Genomic DNA, 13438 nt, shown 5'->3' on the forward strand with positions numbered 1-13438 from the left:
CACAATGACTTGCCACAAACTGGCTTTGTCCTTTTGGTCAAAATTGCTGTTCTAACATCTTTCCTCAGGCTGTTCATTTTTTAAAAACTTAAACGTATGACCCTATCTTCTTATTAAGTTTCCTTTAGCCAGATTCCAGCCAGTGACCACCTTTCCAAACCTAAGTTTCAGTGACTGTTAGTCTTCCCAGTCTTTGTAAGGAACAGGGCCAGGGACCAAACCCCATGGAACAACTCTAGAGCCACCCCCCCTCAGGGCAGGCTTTCCCAAGGGCCTTTTCTTTCATATGTAATTTATTCTGAGGCCATTCAAATAGACAGAGAAATAGAAATAATACCACAAAGAGCACCTGTATATCCTCTACCTAGAGTCTGCAATGGTGAATATTTTGCCACATTTCCTCTATCTACAAATCGCTTTACTGAACCATTTTAAAATAAAGACATCATGACATTTTACCACTAAATAGTTCAGCATGTAGCTCCAAAGTAAAAAAATAATAATGATAAATAAAATAAATGAAAAAATTCTTCTTTAAAGGATAATTCTATTATCACACATAACAAAAAAATGAAAAATAATTCCTTATTTTTATCTCCACTCAGTCCATATTCAAGTTCCCCAGTTTGTCCCCAACATGTCTATTATGGGTGGTTTTCTCAAAGCCAAAAAAAATTAGGGATGACACTTCGCATTTTTTCTCATTTTAGTCTAAACAAACTGTACCCCAACTTTCTTTGCCATGAGATTGACCTGTTGCAAAGGCCAAGATAATTGTTTTAAAATTTTAAAATGTTTTTTATTTATTTCTGAGAGAGAGAGAAGCATCATGAGCAAAGGAGGATCAGAGAGAGAGGGAAGACACAGAATCCGAAGCAGTCTCCAGGCTCTGAGCTAGCTGTCAGCACAGAGCCCGAAGCGGGGCTTGAGCCCATGAACTGTGAGATCATGACCTGAGCTGAAGTTGGACACTTAATCGACTGAGCCACCCAGGTGCCCCAATAGTTTTGTAGAAAAGCCAAAAACCAAGGGCCACTTACTGAGTAATTATTACTTTTTTCTTTTTTGTTCATCAAATCTCTATGTAACTACCTATTAGACCTTCTGATAAGTGTGAGATAACATTCTTACCATATTGGATTGGTGCAATTGCAGAGATAAACCTAGAATTGTGATGTTTTATAATTGTATAGTTTTAGTCAAGTTACTTAACTTCTTTGAGTCCTGGTTTCCTGTGCCACATAATGAGGATAAACGTATCTGTCTTAGTAAAAGCAGCCGGTGTACTAAAATTAGAAGGACACAGAGAAGATTAGTGTGGCTCCTGCATGGGAATGACATGCAAATTTGTCAAGTGTCCCATATTTTTTAAGATAAGCTCATATATATATTTATTGGAAATTGCAAAATGTCCCTGCATAAGAGTTTTCTAATTTATATTACCACTACAGATGCATGCAAGTGCCTATTACTCTCAGCCTCAACAATGACTGTAATAATTTTTTATTTTTAAACTAATTTTAGATATGAAAAATACTTCTGTGTAATTGAAATTTTTAGTTCTTTAATTAGGAGATTGAACTTGTTTTCATATGCCTAACAGTCCTCATATGTATATTTTGTGATTTTTAGCTTTGAAACCTATTTTCTATCATGACCCATTAATTTTTAAAGAATAAGATATTTACTTATTCAGATAGCAAAAAAAAAACAAATCTTATAAGAAATGATACAGTTGCACTCAAGGTTTCCACTTAGAGTCTCTGACCCACAGGAGAAAACATATGTTTTCCTTTAACATTGGGAAATCTGACTACCTAATATTTACTAAACCCATACTGGACACTGGTAAAGAGGGTAATCAGGTAAGTTTTCACTGTGTTCTCTACTACATGGCCAACACCATCAGTGAGTTCACATTTTATCTTTACAATAACCTTTCAAAATGGGTAAGGTTACTATCTCCAAATATGAGTGAAGAAACTGGATCTGACAAAGGCTAAATAACTCACACTTTGGAACTTGAACTTACGTCTTTCTGAGCACATAGCTGAAGCTCCTTCCACTACTCTACTCTGCCTCTGATTGTGAACAGTGTCCATTTCTTGGTCAACACAATATCTAAGATTTCCTATCAACCAATCACGTCAACCTTGTTAGAGTTATGTTCAAAAGAGCTGTTCTCTCCATGGAGTCTTCTACCATCTGAGGGATAAAATCGGTTGCAAACAAAACAAAAGCCAGCCTCATCGTGTTAGGTTTTCCCAGAGTGGGAAATGACATGCATTGGCATCCAAAGGCCAAGAGGCCTTTCTTCTCTTAGTCTATTAGACATTTGAGGTTACTGGAATGTGTCATGTCTTTGGAATGATAGTGCCAGGAGGAGCCAGAGGAGGTAGGTCCTGGTATGAAGCTTGCTCATGGGGATAGACGAGGCTTAAAAGGTGGGTAGTAGAGGGTAGGAAGGCAGAATAGACCCAAGAATGCGGCAAAGTCAATGAACAAGTCTTAGACCTGTCTACCCAAGGGTTTGGGTCAGCATTTGGAGTCCTAACAAAGTGGAGTGCGGCAGTAGAGAGGGAGCTCAAGATGTGTGTGGAGATGGGGAAAGGGATACTTGGAAATGTCAGGAGCAGGGGTTCAGTATGTTGGAAGTCTAGTTATCTGTGGTAAAGCCCAGTCACTAGACAAGAGGCAAGGGGCTGCCTGAGGAAGGCGCTGGCCAGAGCAAAACTGGGAAACCCAGGGATTCCCAGTGGAGCATTATCATGATCTCTGGGGGTAGGGAGGTGCAGTTAGACGCTGCATTCAGAGCACCTGGCTCAGTCAGTTAAGTGTTTGACTTCAGCTCAGGTCGTGGTCTCACTGTTGTGAGGCTGAGCACCATATCAGGCTCTCTGCTCTCAGCACAGAGTCCACTTTGAATCCCCTGTCTCCCTTTCTCTCTTCCCCTCTCCCCGTCTCAAAAATAAACACTAAAAAAATTTTTTTAAAAGAAGTTGCATTCAATATTGAAATATTTTGCATATATACATATGCATTTAAAACAAAATATGCTTGGGGCGCCTGGGTGGCTTAGTCGGTTAAGCGTCCGACTTTCGCTTAGGTCATGATCTCGCGGTTCGTGGGTTCGGGCCCCGCGTCGGGCTCTGTGCTGACTGCCAGCTCAGAGCCTGGAGCCTATTTCAGAGTCTATGTCTCCCTCCCTCTCTCTGACCCTCCCCTGCTCGCACTCTCTCTCTCTCTCTCCTAGAAATAAAAAAAAAAATATATGCTTATGTTAATAATAGACAATAATGAAAGTCAATCTGAAACTGGACTCTAGCTAAAAACTGTTATCTTTTGCATATTAGTGATTATCAGAGGGGCTATGGAATTTTTATGTCAAACAAAGAGAGCATCAGTTTCAATATTGAGAAACCCTTGGAAAGCAGAGAGAAATAGAAGGTGTCCAGTTCTGGGAACAGGGCTCTGTGCCCCCTCGGGCCATCAGTTAGCTTAGGGATTTTCTCCAAGTGATTGACTTCAATTCAATAAATATTTGCTGAAATGTACTAAGCAACAGGCATCACGTTGGGTGCTCTGGATACAACGATGAATATAATCATTTTTTGTCTTTGAGAAGTTTGTGATCTAACTGGGCAGTAGAGGTAGGCTGACAGACAATCACAATGAAATGTGAGAAGCACTGTGGTGGAAGTATGCACCTGGGAGAAGGAAGGGTCTCTAGCCTGAGATACAGGGCTTCCTAGAACAATTGTCCATAAGCTAATTTTAAAGAGCAGTCGGTACTCTCTTTAGTGCGAAGGGGCAGTCTCTAAGGGGAGGATGAACCATAAAGGTTACAAGCATAGGCTCTGCACTCATATTGGCAGAGTTCCCTCCAAATATACTTTCAACTTGGTACATGATGGGACTAGGGCATAAGGATGTATAAAATGGTACATCCATCAAGATGGCCCTAGTGTACCTACCACACAGGGTTGCAGTGAGGATTAAGTGGAGTAATTATGTATAGCACCTGAGTACATACCTCTTAGTAAGTATACATTATTAATTAATGGAAAATGTAGTATGACCTGATAGATCTGAAACTGTTTGGAATGCTTTTAGTTGGGGTTCTTTCTATGCTTAGAAATTCCCTTCCAAAGCTGGTCGAGTTTTCTGTGTCTTCACTTGTAGAATATTACACCAGAGTCAACAGGGAAAATGTATTAAGGAGCTGACAAAGAACTAAGACATGTGGCAGTGTTGGTTTTAAAAGGAGTTAATGTTTAACAAGAAGGTATCTCAGCCCAACCCAACATTTGCTTTCATTCATTAACTATTTTATTCGTTCATTATTGAGTTCCCAAAACATACCAGACTCTATGCTTCATGGAAACCTTACAAAGATAATTTCTAGATAATAGGTTTTTTGTTAGAACTCAAAGTGTAATGAGAGAGAGACAGACATGTAAACAAAGCATTATAACACCATATGATAAGTGTAATCATAAAGGCATGTACAAAATACCAGCTATGATATTACGTGGATGCGCAATACTTACTCAGCAGGCTGAAGAAAAACATGATCAGAACTGGGTTTGAGAAACAAACAGCTGAGTGGAAGGAGGAAAGACCAGCTGGAGACAGACCAGATAGAGGCTTTTGCAATAATCCAGGCAAGGTTGGTAAATCTTTTCTAACTTCTAGCTGAATATACAGTTGGACCCTATGAAAAGAGACCTAGACTAGAGGTTTGTTTCTAGGAGTCAACAGTCTGATGGGGGTATTTGAAGCCAACAATATCAATGAGATAAGTCAAGGAGACAGTGTAGTACTGTAGTGCATAAAGACAGGGACCCCCTGGGCAAGCTTGGAGAATGTCAACAAGCAAAGGATTAGAAACAGAAGGTTGACAATTCAACCAAGAAGAAACCAGGAGAAAGTGTCCCAGAGACCAAGGGCAGAATTTTAGGAAATAGGAGGATCCCAGGGGTGCCAGATAACACAGGGCAGTCAAACAGGAAAGGAGTGGAAAAGAGTTATCAGATAGAATTAAGACTTAGGGGTAAGCTTAGTCAGAACACTGGGGGCTCTAGAAGAAGTGAGATTGCAGTGAGTTGCAGAAAGAAGGATGTTTGGTAATGAGGAGCAGAGGCCAGGATGAGGAAAAGATACCTCTAATGTGAGAGAGAAAGGAGTCTCAGTGGAGCCAAGCCCATGGACACCTGAGCATTCTCCTGCTTTGTTTCTGTCTGAGTTGCTTTTAATATAAGACATTTTGTAAAATACTTTTTCATGGTTTAGGAATTTCATGGGCAGCATTTTAAGAAGATATCTTCTTGTGCCACCTGCAGCCTGGCCACTCGCCACACGCTCACTCTTCCCCCTGGCCTTGGCACACCCACACCAGAGGCTCAGGAACTGCAAGGAAGACTGAAGAGAAGCCTGCTGTCTAGCTCAGGGCGCTCCTCCAGGGTCCTTCTGTCTGCCTGCTCTACCCCTCCTCACGCATCAGCTCCTCTCCTTTCTGACCCACTTGGCTTCACATCTTGGCTGCAGTATCTCTGTACCTCTGCCTGTTTGCTTTGGGCCTGGCACTGCGAATGCAGGCCTGAGCCCCTACATCACCGCTGGCAGTGGCCAACAGTGACCATCACCTATGAGTTCATTGCACATATATTTGTTAAGCCTCTGGTATATGTCAGGTCCTGGTCTCGGCACTGGGAGACACTGATGTAGAAGAAAGCCGAAGTGCCTGCCCTTGCTGGGATTTACAGATAGTAGGGGAGGTAAGAAATAAAGAAATAATGGGCAAGGGCCCTCAGGCACCTTTCCTTCAGAAAAAGAACTTGGGTACCCCCCTCCCCTACCACACACACTGAACCATAGTTCAGTATAAACTCTTAGAACCACTCTCCTAGCTGTGCTTGGTACTTTGATGTGCTACACTAAGGTCCAAAGTCTCACTGGTGTCATAGTACATCCTCAGGCACTCAGGCCCCAAATGGTCGCCAATAATCACAGTGCTCTATCAGTCAAGTCAGAGTCTGATTCTTCTCTGACTGAGGGTAGTTGATGAACTAGTCTCATCATTTGTTCCCATGTCCCTTTTCGGTGGCTTTCTCTCTCTGTGCCACCCTCATTCCACCTACCCATCTTACACTCTATTCCCAAAGTGCCAGGCTTTCTAATTAGTTACTAGATGTTACTCAATGTAGAATGTCATCAATTAAAAATGTGCCATTACTTTATGCACTAAATAAGAAAAAATGCCCGTGATGAGAAATCTAATGGGAGACCCCTGCATAAAGCTGAGGCACCTAAGGGCTATACCTTCAGGGGCGCCTGGGTGGCTCAGTTGGTTAAGTGCCCAACTCTTGATGTTGGCTCAGGTTATGATCTCACGTTCTTGAGTTTGAGCCCCACATTGGGCTCCATGCTGACAGCATGGAGCCTGCTTGGGATTCTCTCCCTTTCCCTCTTTCTCTGCCCCTCCTGCACTCTCTCCCTCTCTCTCTCAAAATAAATAAAAACTTTCTTAAAAAGGGGCTATACTTTCGCTACAGAGGTAAACAAGAAGTAAACTCGCCATACAGATAGAGACAGCAAAAAAAAATCTGGCATATTTCTGTCTTGGCACTGGTGGAGAAAGGGTGAGAAACATCCCATCTGAGAAGTTCAGCTACAAGCTGGCACTCATACAAGTGGTCGAAGTTCACACGGCTAGTGTGGCCCAAATATTCTCAATCTGAGAATTTAATTTGAAGTGGTATCAGGGCGACTGGCAGAAGCAAAATAAATCTTCAGAACCAAGGTTCGCAATGCCTGTGTGATGGCCCACCTACTCTAGCAATAATCAGTCAGTACATTTCTTATGTGGCCAGAGGACACCAGGGATCTGGTAGACTTCGTTGCATAGGAATTTGGCCTCAAATCTCTTCGTTATGAATTTAAGTTACAAAGACAATATTTTGTACACGGTGATCACTTCAAACTTACAGATGGAGAAATTATGGTTTATATAGCATATTAGCCATGGCACAGGGATGCTATTTAGTGCTCCTCAAAGCCATTCCTTTTTCCCTGAAAGATCAGAACCTGTCTCCATCTGGCATCTTGGGCTCTTTCTGAAACGAGAGAGGACTACATGGTATCATAAGCTACTGGGGCCAGAGTCCTAATTATTGACAGAACCCCTCTAGGGACTAACTGGGCTCCACAACTAGAAGTTATGCATGCTGGCAAAGGTTCGAGAGGAACCATGAAAACTGTTGTAAAAGAGAAACTAGGTGGAAAGGGTAAAATTCTAAGTTTTTCTTCTAGGAGGAACCCCAGAGACCATCTAGTCCAATTCCTCTGTCCATCTGGCAGGGCTGCTATCACATTAGATCTTTGCATGGCTCGACCTTTAGTGTAACTCAGGTCTCTGTTAAAATACCATCTCCTCAGAGAAGACCCCCTTGATTATCTCATCATCTATAATAGCCTACCTATAATCCAGGATGCTTAATTCTTTATTCTGCTCCTTTTAGTCATAACAATTATCACTATCCAACACCGACTGAAATAATTAGTTAATTGTGCACTTGTTTGCTTTCTGTCCTCCCACTAAAATATAGAAACATGGTTCAACTTCATAAACCAAGGTCAGGATAGTACCCAGCCCAAACAAACTCAAAACTACGTGTTGAATGACTGAACAGTGAATGAATCAATGAAGAAAATAAGGACAATAGCTGTATGAATTTCAATCTCAATCGAATGAAATTCCATATCAGGTTTAGACTAGATTTTAAGTAGTTTCTTTTCACGAGGGATCTAGTTGTAATATTTCTGTATCCCAGCCTTTAGCATACGCCTGCTTTGAACAAGGCTCTCAGTAAATGTCTGCTGGATGGAACAATGCATATCATATGCCTCTTAATGATAAGCTGCTTGAATTCTCTGAAAAAGGGAAAAGGCTAATCATGAGGGGACAATGATATGTGTGACATTATTAACCAAAAAAAAAAAAAAAGTTGGGAAATACAAATAAATTTTAAATGGTATGAAAAATTGAAGAGATGAAAGAATTAAAGATTTAAAATAATAGCTTAAAAATAAAAAGTGGAAAACTGTCAAGACTAGGAATGGAATACAGGATTTTAAGGGAAAAGGAGAGGTTCAAGATGTCACGATTACCCACGTTCATCTCATCTGCTTTGTTAAATCATCAGGGGACGTTATGAAATCTTCTTCCAGGCAGCTTTAAAACCAAGAGCACTTTCTCCTTGGCTGGAGTGCCTGTTAATTGGCACCCAGTATGAGGGATAAACCAGAGGGCCTTTCCAACATCTGCAAAGTCTTAGGGTGTTCTGAATTTGGACTCTGAAATTCTGCACGTTTGTCCCTCAGCGAACATTTAGAGAGTGCTGCTAAATTCCAGGGAAAAGTCAAGATCCTTTTGATGGCAGGTGACAAAAACTCAATGTATACCTTAAGAAAAAATGGAAGCACACTTGAAGGATCCTGGGTTTTCTTCCAGAACAACAAAACCACAAGAAGGGCAGGGGTGCAGCAGACCTCAGGAACCATTGAAGGCAGGGACCTAACACGGTGCAGATTCTTTCTCCATCTTTTTCTTCCTGGGTGTTGTGTCTTGCCTTCTCTTGTTGCAGCCTGTCTATTTCCATGTGGTAGACATCTTCTAATACTACATGCATAACAGTATAATAAGAACTACATGCATCTTCTAATATTTACCTTCACAGCTGTTAGCCACCAGCATTCTAAGCCCCAAAATCCAGGACAAAGCATCTCACCCAACTTGGAAAGGAATCTTATGGAGCAATCAGTTATGACCACTGGGGCAAGATTAAATAAGAGCTCCATAAAGATAAAGTGGTAGGAGGAGAGAGACATAGTTTTTAAAGGCTTGGGTGGAACTGAGTAGGCAATACCATACTCACTCATCGGGTCCCGTAACTGTATTAGACCCTGGTTAGCCACCTGTAAGAGAAAGATGGCTAAACCCTGATACCTGTAAAAGCCGGTGTCGTCAACTGCTGCACTATACAAAAATGCTGTCAATGATCAGACAGAGAGCCTGAATGAAATGCTGTGTCTGGGAGAAGCTGAAACTGGAATCTTTGGGAGAAGGCTGCCCCTATTTTCTTCATACAAGGCACTCGCTGTCTCTACAGTTCAGAAGGCTGACCTGTCACTTACAGCTAGTGATGACTGTGGAGGTGAAGGTGGTAGTTGAGGAACTGGTTTGTCAACCTTTGGGAGTCTGGAAAAGAGGTCAATATGACACTGCTGGGGATGGCCAGGATGAAGTAGGAAATAAGCAGAGGAGATGGAGGGAAGGAGAGAGAGACAGGAGAGAGAGAAAACAGAAGAGTGCTGTTAATGAAGTTAATGAAAAATTAATGTAAAATGAATTCAAAAGCTCACTTCCTCACAGCTTTCCATGTCTTCCCCCATTCACGAATGAGAACAATAGGCTTTCCTGAAAAATACTGAGAGAGAAAGCTTTCTGATCTGGAACTCTCTGATCACACACCTCCTTCTTGCTCTGCATTTGTCTGGCCAGCGTATGGCCCAGAGCAGTGCCTGGTGGGAAAGGGGGTAGGAGACTGAATGGGCTATTCACACCCTAGCTTTGTTTCCATGACAACTGACCCTAGGGCATCGCATTGGGGCCCTTAAAACTTAAGGTTTCCCAAGGAGTAATTTGTATGTTTCGGAAAGGGATGGAGTAGGTTTATGGTCATATAGCTGGACTTTTCAGAGATTTTCCAAAAGGCTAACACTTCTTTTAGAGATATTTCCATGTTCAGTGCTTAAAGTAGTAGTGATGCTTTCCTCATGACTTGAAATCAAAACTCTTCACTTTTCCCTTTAGAAAATAGCCACAGCCCAAGGCATCTGGCTGGCTGAGCCCGAAGAACATGTGACTCTGGATCTCAGGGTTGTGAGTTCAAGCCCCATGTTAGGTGTAGAGATTACTAAAACAAACAAACAAACAAATAAATAAAATAAACTTAGAAAGAAAGAAAGAGAGAAAGAAAGAAAGAAAGAAAGAAAGAAAGAAAGAAAGAAAGAAAGAAAGAAAGAAAGAAAATGGCCATAGCCCAAGAACTCCCAAATAGGCCTTAACAACATTGTAGTCTAGAGTGTGCCTAGTCATTTGTTAGTCAAATGGGAAAGTTAAGTAATGGAGTGGTAAGAACTGGTTTAGCCAGATGACCCATGTCAGGAGCTGTCGCTCCTCTCCCTGAACTAGAGTGGATGTCTACAATTGTACTATTTCAGGGGAAGGAGTGTCTTAGGATTTCCTGTAAGTCAAAAGATGCATGTGAGCAAGAGTCACGGAGGAGATGGAGGTATTCAGGGAGATGAAGATGATAAACACCCACATTGTGCGAGTATCAGTGACTGACTCGGAGCAACTCCATCAGGCACGAAATGGAAACCACGACTTAACCACGTCTGTATGTAGCCAGCATGGTGTCTTGAACATAGCAGGTGCTTGGTAAGTTGGGTTGATGACAGAATAAAGGTAACGTTTGATTATTTACAAGCGTATCTCAGGAGCTATGCATAATCTGTGGCTTCCTAAAAGTATAAGATTGGCCCTCTAGGAATAAAAGAAATCCTTTCCTTTTTAAAACTATCTTTCATTTAACTCGGATTTGATTTTTCCTAATTTTGCTCCTTGTTAACAAGGAATTTGGTTCTAAAAAACCTGTCTCCAAGTGAAATAAATAGCGACAAGGAGTAACTTATTCTGGAATCTAGAAATTGAGCGTAGGCCAGGGATTTCTGGGGATTCCCAGCAAATCTTGGGGTTGAAACAATGGGAAACATCTTGCAGAGTTATCTTCACTGAGGAAGTACGTGATCACCATAGGAGGGCAAAAAGTCTAGACAAAGTGAACTTCTCTGTGCATTCCTTCCAACTTGTGAACTCCCTAGACCTTATGTAATAGAAATCTGGGGTTTTTCAAAAGGAGAGAGCCGCTTGCATATGCACGGGAATTGCTGCGGTAATGGGAATTACATTGCATTTGTGACTGAAAGAAAGAAACATAAGATATGTTTGTAGCTTAGCAGCTGAAAACAGAGTCTCTGGTGGTGTCCTGGCTGGATTTGTATCTTGACACTACCCCTAACTGTTGCCATATGCTGCCATACTGCTGTTGTGACACTGACAATGCATTACATCAAGATAAATGCCCCAAATTTGCCTGGCACATCGTAAGTGCTCAACAACTATCAACGAACCTTATTATTCATATTTTAAAATGCTTTCTAAGTCACAACTCTAATAAGGCCATTCTCCTGCCTAAAATACTTCAGTGGCCCTCCCCTAGCTAAATTGCAAGCTCTTTAGCACATCCTACAGAACATTCCAGTGCTGGCCTCTACTTACTCATCTCCTACTACTCCTCCCTGATCAAACCCTAAGCTCCAGTTTTACTTAGAGCTCCTTGAAGTATCCTGTTCTCTTACATCTCTATACATTCTCTCTCTATTCTGCTCGAAATATTGATTCTCCATTCACTTGCTTGGATAATGTCTATTTGTCCCTGAATTAGCCCCGATATCACCTCTTCCAGCGAGCCCCCCCATGACTAGCTTGGCTTAGGGACCCTTCCCACAATCCCCAAGTTCTAATGCATCATGTTTCCATCTTGTCTTCTCTTTTCCCCCAAAGGATCATGTGCTCCTTGTGGGGGAAGAAACGGCATCTTGATCTTCAGAGTATCGCCAGCACGTATCCCAGAGAAGGTATCCCAAAAAACGCTCAGTATCTTTATAATAGAGGAGGTTTTCAAATGAAATATCCTAGAAAGAGATCAGCACAGATAAAGAACTGAAGCCACAGGAGATGGAAACAGAGAAGAAGAAAATCTCTAATTCCCTTATCTTTCACCCCACTTCTGTACCCTCACATGTGAGGGCTCTGGATTCTCCTTTATTATTTTCCGTTCTCAAGTTCCCCTTAAGGGAATGTCAGCAATCACATTCTCCTGGTGACCCAGGTCTTTGAGACTGTTACCTGACCCTGCTTCATGTCCTGAAAGCAACCACAGTGTCAGCTCTGATCCTCAACAGGAAATTCTGAGCACTCACAGTTTCAGGCCTTTTTAAGCTGATTATGGTTCTTAGAAGTAAGGGATCCAAGGCTTTCCATAATCTAAACAATGCAGAGTCTGTCTTTTAAACTAGCTAGTACTGGGTAAGTAAGAATTAATTGCCTTTACCTTTTCTAAAAAACCTTGGGGGCTACAGTTAATCCTTTAAATGTTCCTGTGGTTAGAAATACCATCCTGTTGCATACTTATTGGGTAAGTGATAGCTCAAGGTCACCGGGAGGTCAGACCAGCCCCAGCCACAGGCGAACTAGGCTCACATCACTCAAGTCAGTCTATTTTTTCCTTTGACGTTTTTCATTCTGGACACAGCCATGGAATTAAACTGGAGCAGGGGGCAAGATAATGATGAGAAAATCATATATTTGAACAAGATTTAAAAAACAAACAAAAGATTCGTAGCATTTATGAAATCTCTAAGAACCTGTTCCCAGAAATCTGGAAGGTTCTAGCAAAAGCAAATGCCTTGCATTACCCAAGGGAATTTCTGTACTATGTTCCTTTCTTTGGCATGAAACCCTCCAGGGATCCAGGGTAAAAGTTAAGAAAAGAGATAGAGGAAGAAAAATATTTCTAAAGAGTCAGGGGCTTGATTTTTTCTGCCATTTAGCAAAGATTTCATTTCCAGATGAATTGCTTTCAAGCTTCTGAAATGCCTTTCTTAGGATGTTTGATCATGACAAGTGGGAGAGATTTCAGAATATTTCAATCTTAGGGGTCCCGAGTGACTCAGTCAGTTGAGCATCCCACTCCTGATTTTGGCTCAGGTCATGATTTCGTGGTTTGTGAGTTCAAGCCTTGCATTGGGCTCTGCACTGTCAGTGGGGCCTGGTGGGAATCTCTCTCTCTCCCTTTCTCTCTGCCCTTCCCCTGATTGTGCTCACTCTTTCTCTCTCAAAATAAATAATTAAACTTTAAAGAAAAGATTATTTCAATTTCAAGTGCCAGTGGATCCAAAGCTTTTCATCTGTCTTAGCAGTGAGCAGAAGAATGGTCAGGGAGTGGCTCAAAGCTAATGAGGTCTCTCTGATCTAGAGATCATGTATTACCTATCATCAGAGCTCTTGTAACTACTACAAGATCTGCCATTTAGTAGATGTTCACCAACTTTGGCTAAAAAAAATTGTGAATGCCTGGTATGCCCAGTGAAGGAATCATGGTCTCTTATTTTTAGTTCTCAAAGGGAAAAAAAAAAATGTAGAATTTGCCAATTTCTGTGGTGTAAATACTCCACATGTGACCATTTTATTATTTTATTTTTTAAGTTGTTTAAAGTTTATTTCTTTATCTTGAGAGAGAGAGAGAGAGAG

General features: G+C 41.5%; 1 non-coding gene across 1 annotated transcript; it reads left to right on the top strand.

Moving 5' to 3' along the window:
• Nucleotides 1-1261: 1261 nt before the first annotated feature.
• LOC144224927 (U6 spliceosomal RNA) lies at nt 1262-1369 on the top strand. The gene has a single exon (XR_013333182.1). It is a non-coding gene; the product is annotated as a U6 spliceosomal RNA (small nuclear RNA).
• The last annotated feature ends 12069 nt before the right edge of the window (nt 1370-13438 follow it).

Source organism: Crocuta crocuta, unplaced genomic scaffold, assembly GCF_008692635.1.
Source record: "Crocuta crocuta isolate KB4526 unplaced genomic scaffold, BGI_CrCroc_1.0 scaffold122, whole genome shotgun sequence".
NCBI lineage: Eukaryota > Metazoa > Chordata > Mammalia > Carnivora > Hyaenidae > Crocuta > Crocuta crocuta.